Source organism: Rhinopithecus bieti, unplaced genomic scaffold, assembly GCF_001698545.2.
Source record: "Rhinopithecus bieti isolate Rb0 unplaced genomic scaffold, ASM169854v2 scaffold_21703, whole genome shotgun sequence".
Taxonomy (NCBI): Eukaryota; Metazoa; Chordata; class Mammalia; order Primates; family Cercopithecidae; genus Rhinopithecus; species Rhinopithecus bieti.
Window position 1 is genome coordinate 4,595,899 of NW_016812332.1, and position 12,197 is coordinate 4,608,095.

Consider the following 12,197-nt stretch of genomic DNA (forward strand, 5'->3'; position numbering starts at 1 on the left):
GCCAAAATGTCCTGTATAAAATAAAAAAAGCCCAACAACTGTTTCCATAAGCCTTGAAAAGTACAACGTTTCATTTTAATTTTTTAAGGAAATATAACAAATAATTGCTTCTCTGCCTTTTGGCTGAGATCAAGTGTGGGAAATATGACAAATACAAAAACAGAGCAGATATTATGTCTCCAAGCAACATCATCTTTGACACGTCTTAAAGTTTTGTGAAACCTGCTCTGTTATCTAACTTTTTATATCATAAAAAAAAGAAAGACCAAAATGTTTGGTTTTTAGGTTTCTTCAGGTTGTTAGTTAATCCTTTGCTCTTTTTCCACCAAATCACAAGAAAATACTTGTTCTTAGGCTTTCTCAAAATCTATAATCAAAGGGTCATTTAAGTGCAGTTGCTCATTTTATGTAACTGTGTGGCATAATTATTATTTACAGCTTGTGAAGAAATATCTAAAGGAACCGATGCCAGTACTAAGGGTATTATGGTATGGCGTAAATGTATTATTTTATCACCTCTGTAACCCTTTAGGCAAAATTACTGTTTATTTTCAAAATAAATTTATGAATCACAAAAGAAAATATACACAGAAAATCTGAGTCCTTTACCTGGCACAACAAATCAATGCTACAGTCAACAGCTTTGTTCTTTATTTATTAAGATACAACATATAATGATGAAATTATTAGACAAAGTAATGAGTCTCCATCAATCTGTCTTTAGTTTTATAAAACCCAGTTTTACTCTGTCAGCCTTGTCAATGCTACTGAATATTAATGGGAATAGAGTTAATTGCTAGGTGGAAAAAGGTCTTACTCAAAGTGAAAAGGAAGCACCTTGCTGAAATCTGTCATTTTTGACAAGCCATAATTTATTTCTACTTGGTGATATGTACCGACAGGTTTCAAATCTCACTCTTATCTTTACCACAAATTCTAATTATTTTCATTTGGGATGTTGTTGGATCTCAAGCCTCTGAACACTTTCATCATTTGCAAATAAATTATTTTTTCAAAAGAGTTCCAATTCTGAGTGGAAGAGATATTGCCTAGAGTATAGGGAAGCAACTGCCTGCTGCAATTTTTAAAAGACATACAAATGTATTTATTGTATCTCAGTAGCCAAGGAAAGGAAAGCAATGACTTTCAGAACAAGAATGGATTGTATGTGCACATAGTAACTTACTAGCTTCCAGTTAAACAATTTCATTCAAAGAAAATGAACAATGAGTAATCACTTAAGGTTCATCATGATTATATTGTCACCTGATTAGAAATACAGCATTTAGTAGTGTTAGGGATTTTAAGAAGTTTCCATTAAACTTTAAGCAGTTATAACTTTAAAACAATACATCCCTGTTTTTACTTTAAATCAGCTTATTAAATGTCTGCCATTCTTCACGAACTGGAGTTTAGGAAATAAATTAACTTTGAAAATAAGTACTGGACAACTTATAAGGTTCTTGTTACAAAGAATCAAATTAAGGTAATATGGTAAGATTAAAACACATTAAATAATGTTGATTTCCCCTTCATATATCTTAGCAGTTGCTTTTTTATGAGAATCTAAATTTATTGTTGGAAACTTTGAGTAACATGTTATTAAGCAAAGGGTCACTGTAATTCTTACACAAAAATAAGGAAAATGCTAAAAGAAAAGTAGCAACTAGGAGGAAGAGGGATTTCTTAATGGGATCAACACAGAATTTTGTTTTTAGAAATTAGACTTTGTGGCCTAATGATTTCCACAATGCTTTAATAAATGGAATCCACCTATCCTCACACCTTGGTCTGTGATAATTTGCTGTAGATTCTGCATTATATTCAGCTCTTACATCTAACGACATTTCAGGGGCCTCCTCTTTTCCCTTTGGTTGAAAGTAAGTGCCATATGTGACTGGCCAGCAGATTGGGTGGCATTTACGTTGTGGTTCTTAGTCATCCCAATTTTTCTCCACCACATCCCAGTCACAATGGGGAAAAATGAAAAGCAGCTGCTAACAGCCTCACAACAGTTCTGTAATTACTTTCCTGGGCTGGCATTATATGATTTGACAATGGCCTGGGGATGTAACAAATAAGAAAAACCTTGTCATTCAATTTAAAAGGCTTCCTACCAGGGCAGCACACTCCCCACTTCATCAGAATGACAGTACTCAAATCTGACACAGCCAGCATGTTTAGTGCTGAGTGATGTAACTGCAGCCAGGTGGTGCCAAGCACAAACAGCCAACTTGCTTTCCTATTGACACTGCTATTGGAATTGAAAGATGAATCCTAACTTAGGGCAGAGTTTCACATCTCAGGTCCAAAAAGTGCCAATCTGTTTAGTTCAAAGAAGAATTGCTAATACATTGGCGTATTTTAGTTAAAAGAACTCTTTTCAGAGATGGCAATCCCACTTTGCCAAAGATTTCAATTTTCCTTGATACTCAGTATATGTCATTTTCATCGCTTTGCATAATCAGGCTTCATCCTACCCTTCCGAGATGATATTATTAGGAATTGGCTCTATTGGTCTAGGTAGACTAGCTATCATAACAATCAACCCCAACTATTAGTGAGTTACAGTTATAAAGGTTTTAGTTGTCATTCATGTCATTGTCCAATAAGGTGTTTGGTGAGTGGTCTTCCACCTTGTGATTCGGAGACCCAGCTTCCTTCCATCCAGAGACTCCACCATCTTCTACAACCTCTGAATCCTCCACTGTATCCTCTCCATCTAACCAAGGGACAAGGGAAGAAAACAAAATCACAAGAGAAATGTAAGAGATTAGCCAGGAAAGTGGATCACATCTTTTCAACCTACATTGTCCAAACTACTCTCATGTCCCAATCTAAGATACAAGGGGCTGAGAAATTGGGTCCAGCAGTAAACCAAGAAAGAGACATTATGAGTCTCTGCCATGTTTTCTTCTACATTAAGGTGAAGGACCATTAATCATCACAGCTTACAGCCACTTAAAAGACCATTACATTATCATGTCCCCTAGCATACTGTACTGGTTTTCACCACTAAATTTATTGTTGGAAACTTTGAGTAACATGTTATGTACTCATGTTAGTACCCATGATGAGGTACATTTTTTGAAAGCAGTTTTTAGTGTTATACTGGTTATATTATACTTCAGCTGGTGGGGTTACTACTTAGTTATTAGCTAGTTTTAAGACCAGCTATTGGTCTAGTCTTAAAAGCTAAAGAAAACATTTATTCACTCAACAAATATTCATTTACTGGTATGTGTCAGGCATTGTTCTTGGTGCTTGAAATATATTCGTGAACAAACAGACAAAAATCCCTGTCCTCATGAGCCTTTCATTCTAGAGGAAAGAGATGGTAAACAATGAACATAATAAATAAATACATTATATAATATAAATAAGATGTTAAGTACAAAATAGTGAATACTTAGAAGGGATGTTAGTGTTGGTTAGAATAAGCCTCACTGAGAAGGTAATTATTACTCAGCCTTGAAGGGGATGAAGAATTAAAAATGCAAGTATCTGTGGGAAAAGCACTTGAAGCAGAAGGAAAAGACGTGGCAAGGGTCCTAAGGAAATGGCAAAGCTGACATGTTTGATGAATGGCAGGAGGCCAATATGGCTGGTGTGGACATACTCCTAGAATAAATAGAGTAAGAGGAGGTCAAAGATATCATGGGATAAGTTCATGAAGGGCCTTATGGGCTACTGCAAAGACCTTGGCTTACGCTCTGCATGAAATGGGAAACCATTGCAGGGTTTTGAGCACAAGAGAGTTTTTGATATATAACTTAAGCTTTAACAGTTTTACTCTGGCTGCTATCATAGAATGTAGGAGGACAGAGGTAGAAGCAGACCAGTTAGAAGAATATTACAATGATAATCCAGGTGAGACATGATAGTGAATTTATCATGCCCAGGTAAGACATAATAGTGGGTTTATGGGGATATATCAGTGGAGATGAAGAAAGTGGTTGGATTTTATTTGTACTTTGGAATTTCATAATATTTTGAACAACACACCTTCTTTGTGGATTGGATGTGGGGTGTGAGAAGAGAGAAGTCAATGAAGACTATACAATTTTTAGCATTAGTGCTAAAACAATGGAGTTGCCATCATCAAAGATAGACAGGGCTAAAAGAAGAGAGGTTTGGTGACAAGATAACTTCAGCTTTGGACATGGTGAGTGTGAAATGTCTATTACACACTCAAGCATGGATATTGAAATTGGCTGTGAGATATGTGAGTCTGAAGTATAGGAGGGAGGTATGGATTGTGACATAAATTTGGGAGTCATTAACATGTAGATAATATTTAAGGCCAAGAGATTGAATGAGGTGCCAAAGTACTACATAAGTTGCCATGTTATGGTGCCTTTCATAATAAATATGTTGTGAATCCCAATTAGTAGCATGCTGGCTGCTTTCTAAGCTTTTTCCTCCTTTCTAGACCATTTATTAGTCCTAGACAACTAGTAAGGTGCTTAGACAACTGTAAAATTTGCATTTTCAAATTTGGCATGATTCTCTTGCTTTGTTTATTTGAGACAGTTTCAAGTTTACCCCTTGCACATCATTAGCCAGGCATTATAGGTCAAAATAGTTCCCAGAACATAAACTAAATGGTAGAAAAAGAGGCCACCATAGAATAAGCAATGCATGATTGGCAGATAGGACTTTGGACCATGGTTGAGGTCCAAAACCTCATGGTTTTGAGCATATTTTGAACATATTCTATGCTCAAAGCCAACTACAAAACTGGACAAAATTGTCAAAGAAAAGCCCCAAGCATTTCAGGGCTCTAGAAATTAAACAAAGGCAAACAACAAAGAGAGAGCTATTTATTCATTAAAAGTTGCTCTAATCTCAGGTAAAATTAGAGGGAGGCCATGGTCTTTTTGCCTGGGGTTGCCTCCATTTCTTCTAACCCCAGCTTGATTGGCACAGTAGTTAGAGCAGGGTAGAACTGGCTGGGAAAACCAGCAGATTTGCTGCCAGAAAAGGTGGACTTGCTTTGGACCTGAGTCAAACACCCATGTCTGGCAATGTTTTCAGTAAAAGCAGTGAACTCAATAAGAAATGAATGAAGCAAGCCTGCAGCTTTTCTAGTCTAAGGTTGCAGTCCTGGTTGGGATGAGTGGCAGGCTTACAGACCAACCAGAAATGTAATAGGGAGATCCTGGAAGTGGGAGAGTCATAGAGGGGCTGTATAAATTCTCCATACATCTCCAACTAACTAGGGACTGTGTGCACACCCAAGAAGACTGACAGGAAAATAAAATCTGGGCAGATATGGAAACTATATAAACTTTGGATGTCATCCTCAAATCACACACAGATCCAGTGGTAGAAGGTAGGTTTTATGGACTCATGGTGTTTGAGCACAATCTTTGACTAGTCATTGGCTGACCACTAAGTTATGCAGGTGATGCTGGAAAGCCAAACTAAAAAGTAAAAATATAAGAATTTAAAAAATTTTAACAGAGACATTCGTGGTGGCACATTGCAGAGGAGATAGCTTCTACAAATAAGTCCCATCGATTATGGAAAGAAAGAGAAGAAGAAGGAAGAAAAGAAAGAGAAAAAGAGAGAGAAGTGTGAGGAGTGGGAGAAGAAAACTCTTAACTGGAAAAGTCAGAAAAAAACAGAATCCAGAGTTACGACAGTATATCATCTAAAATATCCAGTGTTTAACAAAAGTAGAAGACATGCAAAGAAATAGGAAAATGTGACCAATACTTGGGGGGAAAAAGCAGAAACTTTGAGTAGGCTTATATTTTGGTTTTATTAGATAAAGACTTCAGAGCAGCCATTATAAATATATTCAAAGATTGAAGGAAGCTGTGCACATATAGTGTAAATGTAAATGGTTAAAAGAAAATGTAATGAAAATGACAAATCGGGAATCTCAGTAAATAAACTATAAAAAAGAAATAAGTGGAAATTCTAGAGTTGGAAAGTATAATAATCAAAGTAAAAAATTTACTGAAGGGGATTGACAGCAGATTTCAGATGACAGAAGAAAGAATCAGTGACCATGAAGATACATCAGAAAAGACCTATTCTGAAGATCAGAATCTTGAAAAAGTTTCAAGAAAAATAGGCAGAGTCTCAGAGATACCTGGGAGAACATCAAGCATACTAACATATATGTCATGAGAATCCCAAAAGAATAGAAAGAAAAGAAGAAGTGATGACCAAATCACCCCCCGCCCACTTCATGAAAAAGATTACAGATTCAAGAAGCTCAAAAATTCCCCAAAAGTTCAAAGACAAAGAGATCTGTGCCTAGGCACATCAGAGTCAATTACAGAAAGCCAAATAACACAGAATTATTTTGAAACAAGCAAAAGAAAAATCATTCATTAAATACTAGAAAATAATATTACTAATGGCTGACTCTTCAGAAACAATAGAAGCCAGAAGATAATGGAATAGCATAATCAAAGTGCTGAAAGAAACAAAAAATGACTTTCAACCCAGAATTCTATATCCAAAAATGTTCTAAAATTAATTGTAATTGCCACACAACTCCAACTATACTGTCATTGGAATGTACACTTTACATGGGTGAATTATACAGTATGCACATTATATCACAATAATTCTGTTAAAAAATGAAAATTCTATGTACAAGTATTATACTTCAAAACCGAAGGCAAAAGATTAGCTACATTAAGAAATATCTGGTAAACAAAGTCTGGAAGAATTTATTGCTAGTGTATCTTCCTTAGAAGAAATGCTAAAGGTAGTCTTTTACGCTGAAAGGAAATGACAACAAACAGTAGACTCTGCAGGAAAAAATAAAGAACACTGGAGATGGTGGTAAATATAAAAGGCTATATAAATATTTTCCTTTTTTCTTCTCTTATTTTCTTTTCAAGATATAAGATTGCACATAAAGCAAAAACAAATGATGTCAAACACACTCAGGTTCAAAGAGCGCAATAGAGCCCTCCTTGACAAAAAGCAGTAGTAGAAGCCTGGTGTACTATGTGCCTATTGCCTGAAAGCTTACATAACAACTTACCTTAATAGATCTGATGAACTAAGAGAAAATAATACTGAGAAAATCAGAAAACTTATATATTACCAATGTTCTATCATTGTTTTTATGTCTACTACATTTTGCTACTGATGCCGCTTTTCACACCTTTGGGATCTGAAACAATGTAATGGGTACATGGCTGATCCAGTTTGAGGCAGTCTCCTAGTATTCAAGGTGAATGTCTTTTGTTTTTCTGTGAGTTTTTTTTTTTTTGTTTTTTGTTTTTGTTTTTTTGCCATAATCATCTATGTTAGTTTTACTTTAAAATGAATACCTATTTCAACATCTTGCAGCCCATTCTTACACCAGGATTCAGCAACACTTGTTCATCAGTTCTTTCCCAGTTCAAATGCCTTGAATGGCCTCTCCCTGACAATTTTTAGTCTATCAGTCATAATCTTTATGATCTGAATTAAACTATATTTTCACTCTTCCAAAATACTTACAAAGTAGTCTTTTTACAGTGGAGTGCTGTAATCAAGAAAACTATAGTTAAATATAGTGATGAAAAAAAAGCAGACAGGAAAGGCAAGAAAAGACAAGAACAAAAGGAAAGTTGAAACAGGCAAAAATAAACAACAGCAGGGAAAACTGGCTAGCCATATGCAGAAAATTAAAACTGGACCCCTTCCTTATACCTTATACAAAAACTAACTCAAAATGGATTAAAGACTTAAATGTAAAACCCAAAACTATAAAAACTTAGAAGAAAATCTAGGCAATACCATTCAGGATGTAGGCATGGGCAAAGATTTCATGATGAAAATGACAAAAGCAATTGCAACAAAAGCAAAAATTGCAAATGTGATCTAAGTAAACCAAATATCTCCTGCACAGCAAAAGAAGCTATCATCAGAGTGAACACACGACCTACAGAATGGGAGACAATTTTTGCAATCTATCCATCTGACAAAGGTCTAATATTTAGAGTCTACAAGGAACTTAAACAAATTTACAAAAAAAAAAAAACAAAAAAACAACCCCATTAAAAAGTGGGCAAAGGATATGAACAGACACTTCTCAAAAGAAAACATTCAGGCAGCCAACAAACATATGAAAAAAGCTCAACATCACTGATCATTAGAGAAATGCAAATCAAAACCACAATGAGGGCTGGGCGCAGTGGCTCATGCCTGCAATACCAACATTTTGGGATGCCAAGGTGGGCGAATCACTTGAGGTCAAGAGTTTGATCAACCTGGTGAACATGGCAAAACTCCCTCTCTACTAAAAACACAAAAATTAGCTAGGCATGGTGGTGGGCACCTGTAATCCTAGTTACTCGGGAGGCTGAGGCTGGAGAATCACTTGAACACAGAAGGTGGAGGTTGCAGCGAGCTGAGATCATGCCACTGCACTCCAGTGAGAATAACAGCAATATTTTGCTGATACCTTCTAAAGTGATTTAATCTTTAGCCGGATTAAGATACATTTCTTTCGTTTTGTTTTGTTTTGTTTTTCCTTCAACTTTTATTTTAAGTTCCAGGGTACATGTGCAGCATGTGCAGGTTTGTTTCATAGGTAAACGTGTGCCATGGTGGTTTGCTGCATAGATCAAGCCTCACCTAGGTATTAAGCCCAGCATCCATTAGCTATTCTTCCTGATGCTCTCCCTCCCCCAACCCTACCCCCTGGCCAGGCCCCAGTGTGTGTTGTTCCCCACCACGTGCCCATGTGTTCTCATCGTTCAGCTCCCATTTATAAGTAAGAATATGTGGTGTTTGGTTTTCTCTTCCTGTGTTCATTTGCTGAGGATAAAGGCTTCCAACTCCATCCATGTCTCTGCAAAGGACATGATCTTGTGAGATCTTTTGAGATGGACTGGAACTCCATCTCAAGAAAAACAACAACAACAACAACAACAAAAAAAAAAACACAAAACCACAATGAGATACCGTCTCACACCAGTCAGAATGGTGATTATTAAAACACTGAGAAACACCAGATGCTGGTGAGGTTGCAGAGAAAAAGCAACATTTTTACACTGTTGGTGGGAATGTAAATTAGTTCAACCATTGTGGAAAACAGTATGGAGACTCCTCAAAGATCTAGAGGCAGAAATACCATTTGACCTAGCAATCCCATTACTGGGTATATACCTAAAGGAATATAAATCATTCTATTATAAAGATACATGCATGCATATGTTCACTGCAGCACTATTCACAATAAGCAAAGACATGGAATCAACCCAAATGCCCATCAATGATAAACTGGATAAAGGAAATGTGGTACATATATACCATGGAATACTATACAGCCATAAAAAGGAACAACATCAGATCCTTTGCAGAGACATGGATGGAGTTGGAAGCCTTTATCCTCAGCAAATGAACACAGGAAGAGAAAACCAAACACCACATATTCTTACTTATAAGTGGGAGCTGAATGATGAGAACACATGGACACATGGTGGGGAACAACACACACTGGGGCCTGGCCAGGGGGTAGGGTGGGGGGAGGGAGAGCATCAGGAAGAATAGCTAATGGATGCTGGGCTTAATACCTAGGTGAGGCTTGATCTATGCAGCAAACCACCATGGCACACGTTTACCTATGAAACAAACCTGCACATGCTGCACATGTACCCTGGAACTTAAAATAAAAGTTGAAGCGAAAAAAAACCAAAAGAAATGTATCTTAATCCAGCTAAAGATTAAATCACTTTAGAAGGTATCAGCAAAAGATTGGTGTTTAAATATTGTATTAGGCCATTCTTGCATTCTTATGAAGAAATACCTGAGATGGGGTAATTGATAAACAATATAGGCTTAATTGGCTCATGGTTCTGCAGGCTCTACAGGAAGCATGGTACCAACATCTGCTAAGCTTCTGGGGAGGCCTCAGGAAACTAAGAATCATAGCAGGAGCTAGGAGGGGAAGCAGGTGCATCATATGGCAAAAGCAGGAGCAAGACAGAGGAATTATAAAGGATTCATCAGAGAAGAGGTGCTATCCTTTTAATTAGAACCCTTAAGAGGAAGCCTTCTTTCTGGATTATTCTTACTTTTTTGGCTTTATTTATTTATTTATTTATTTATTTATTTATTTAGAGAAAGGGTCTCACTCTGTTGTCCAAGCTGGAGTGCAGTGGCACAATCATGGCTCACTGCAGCCTCCACCCTCCAGACTCAAGCGATCCTCCCACCTCAACCTCCTGAGTAGCTGGGTCTGGAGGTGCATGGCACAATGCCCAGCTAATTTTTGTGTTTGTTGTTGTTCAGACAGGGTTTTGCCATGTTGCTAGGCTGGTCTCAAACTCCTGGGCTCAAGTGATCCACATGCCTCAGCCTTCCAAAGTGCTGATATTATAGGTGTGAGCCACCACACCTGGCCCCTTTTGCCTTTAAACAGTTATTTGCTGCTTAAATCTGTAGGACCAGTTTTTCATTGTGGAATCACCTCATCTCAAATTCCTGGATGGGCCTTGCTTTCTTTTCACTCTCTAAAACTGACAATTAATTCAGTCCCACTCCTAGGAGATAACTGGATAACAGTAGCACTTGCTGCTTATTATCTTTTAAACCTGACTTTATTTTAGCGGTACTTCTACTAAAAATTCTGGGTCTATATTCCTAGTTCTCAGTCTGAAAGCACAGAGAAAACATTTGATTTGCTTTTATAAAAATAACCTGCCAACCCATCTTGAGGAATGGGCTTGTCTGATCTATTGGTCTGACTGATTGATCACCAGCCATTTTCACACAGTAGGGGTTTGAAGGGATGGGAAATCAAAGGGGAAAATGTTGATGGGAGAAAGGAAGTGGAAAAAATTGGGAACACGAGTTACTGCCAAAGCCCTCAAAATCTTATGTATGGTGAAAAAGGCATTGAAGATCATGGTGATGGTAGTAGTAGCTAGGGTGCAGCAGGATGCAATAAGGTGGGGGCTATAAAAGTCTTCTGAAAGAAGGATAAGCTAAAGAAACGCTCCTCATATTTTATAGTTTTCCCATGGGATGGCCTTATCAATAAAGTTTGATGATAATAATGGTGGTAGGCAGGAGAGTAAACAGTAATTGTAAGCTCAGGTGGGAGTTACGACATCTTTTGCCCCTCATGAAAATGTTCTTGTGCTTTTTTCCCTCTGTGAAGTCAGTAAAATTGACCTATTCAGGGCTTTTCTAACTTTAACAAGTGTGATTTAGTCACACTGTTCTGAATTCTTATTCCTTTCCATGCATCAGACACCTCGTTGGGGAGAAGAAAAGAATGGAACAGTTAAATGGGAAAGGGTTTATCCTTAACTACTTCTTCTATTCTTCTCTCATCACCAAAAAACTACCTATTCCCCTGCCAAACACCAGGAACAAAATGAAGCAGATATATGCCTCTGGGCCTTTCTGGATACTAAGGGATGGATTGAACAAAGATGATTTTGTGTCTGTTATTTGCCTTTGTTTCTGGGTTTGTATGTTTGTTTATATGAACATTTTGTTTTTCTCTCTGCAGTGAAAGTATCCTAAAAGCAGATGTTAGACGTATCTACATGCTAAGCAAATACATTACTAATAGATGATTAATAGGTATTTTTGTCATTGAAAATATGTCCTTTCCTGTGTATCACACTTTACTTTCCTATCCCCAAGGATCTGCAGTGACCCATCGAAGGGGAGGGAGGTGGGAGAGGACTCGGGAAACGCCCTGATGAGGAGCAATGCTATATCATCAACATAATTTAGAATTGCATGGTGATAAGAAAAAGAAAGTTGACTTCTGGACTTTATTATTACTTTTAAATTCTCCATAACAGTGCGCCTCTTTGCAACTTATACCTGGAGCAGATCACACTCCTGTACCACTCTCATCTTGGTATTTTACTTGCATTTAGGAGGATAGACAAGACATGCATATTGAACTCCAAAAAAATAGATACTTGGTATGTACCTTTATACAAATAAAGACACATGCAAATATAAAACGTAGGTATAATAGTATAGAATCTAGAGCTATATATCTATAAATTAATTTTTATTGTAAATTTCTAGTCCTGGTTGTGAGAAAATATATATGGATGGACAAAAATAAGAATTGTTAACTGCGGACTAAACCACGAATGTACATAGCATTACGAACATAAGGCATATCTATATATGAAGGAGAAAGATAAGTAGAAAAATATCAGTCAGATAAACAAGTCCCAGTTCATCATACATAAGCAGTATGA

The 12,197-nt window shown here is 37.0% G+C and overlaps 1 long non-coding RNA gene across 1 annotated transcript in view; it reads right to left on the reverse strand.

Moving 5' to 3' along the window:
* Window positions 1–2,660: 2,660 nt before the first annotated feature.
* LOC108544650 (uncharacterized) overlaps window positions 2,661–12,197 on the reverse strand; it is a 134,131-nt gene continuing 124,594 nt past the window's right edge. The window contains exon 5 of the long non-coding RNA XR_001889910.1: window positions 2,661–2,722. This is a non-coding gene — a long non-coding RNA (uncharacterized LOC108544650). The remainder of the gene's footprint in view (window positions 2,723–12,197) is intronic.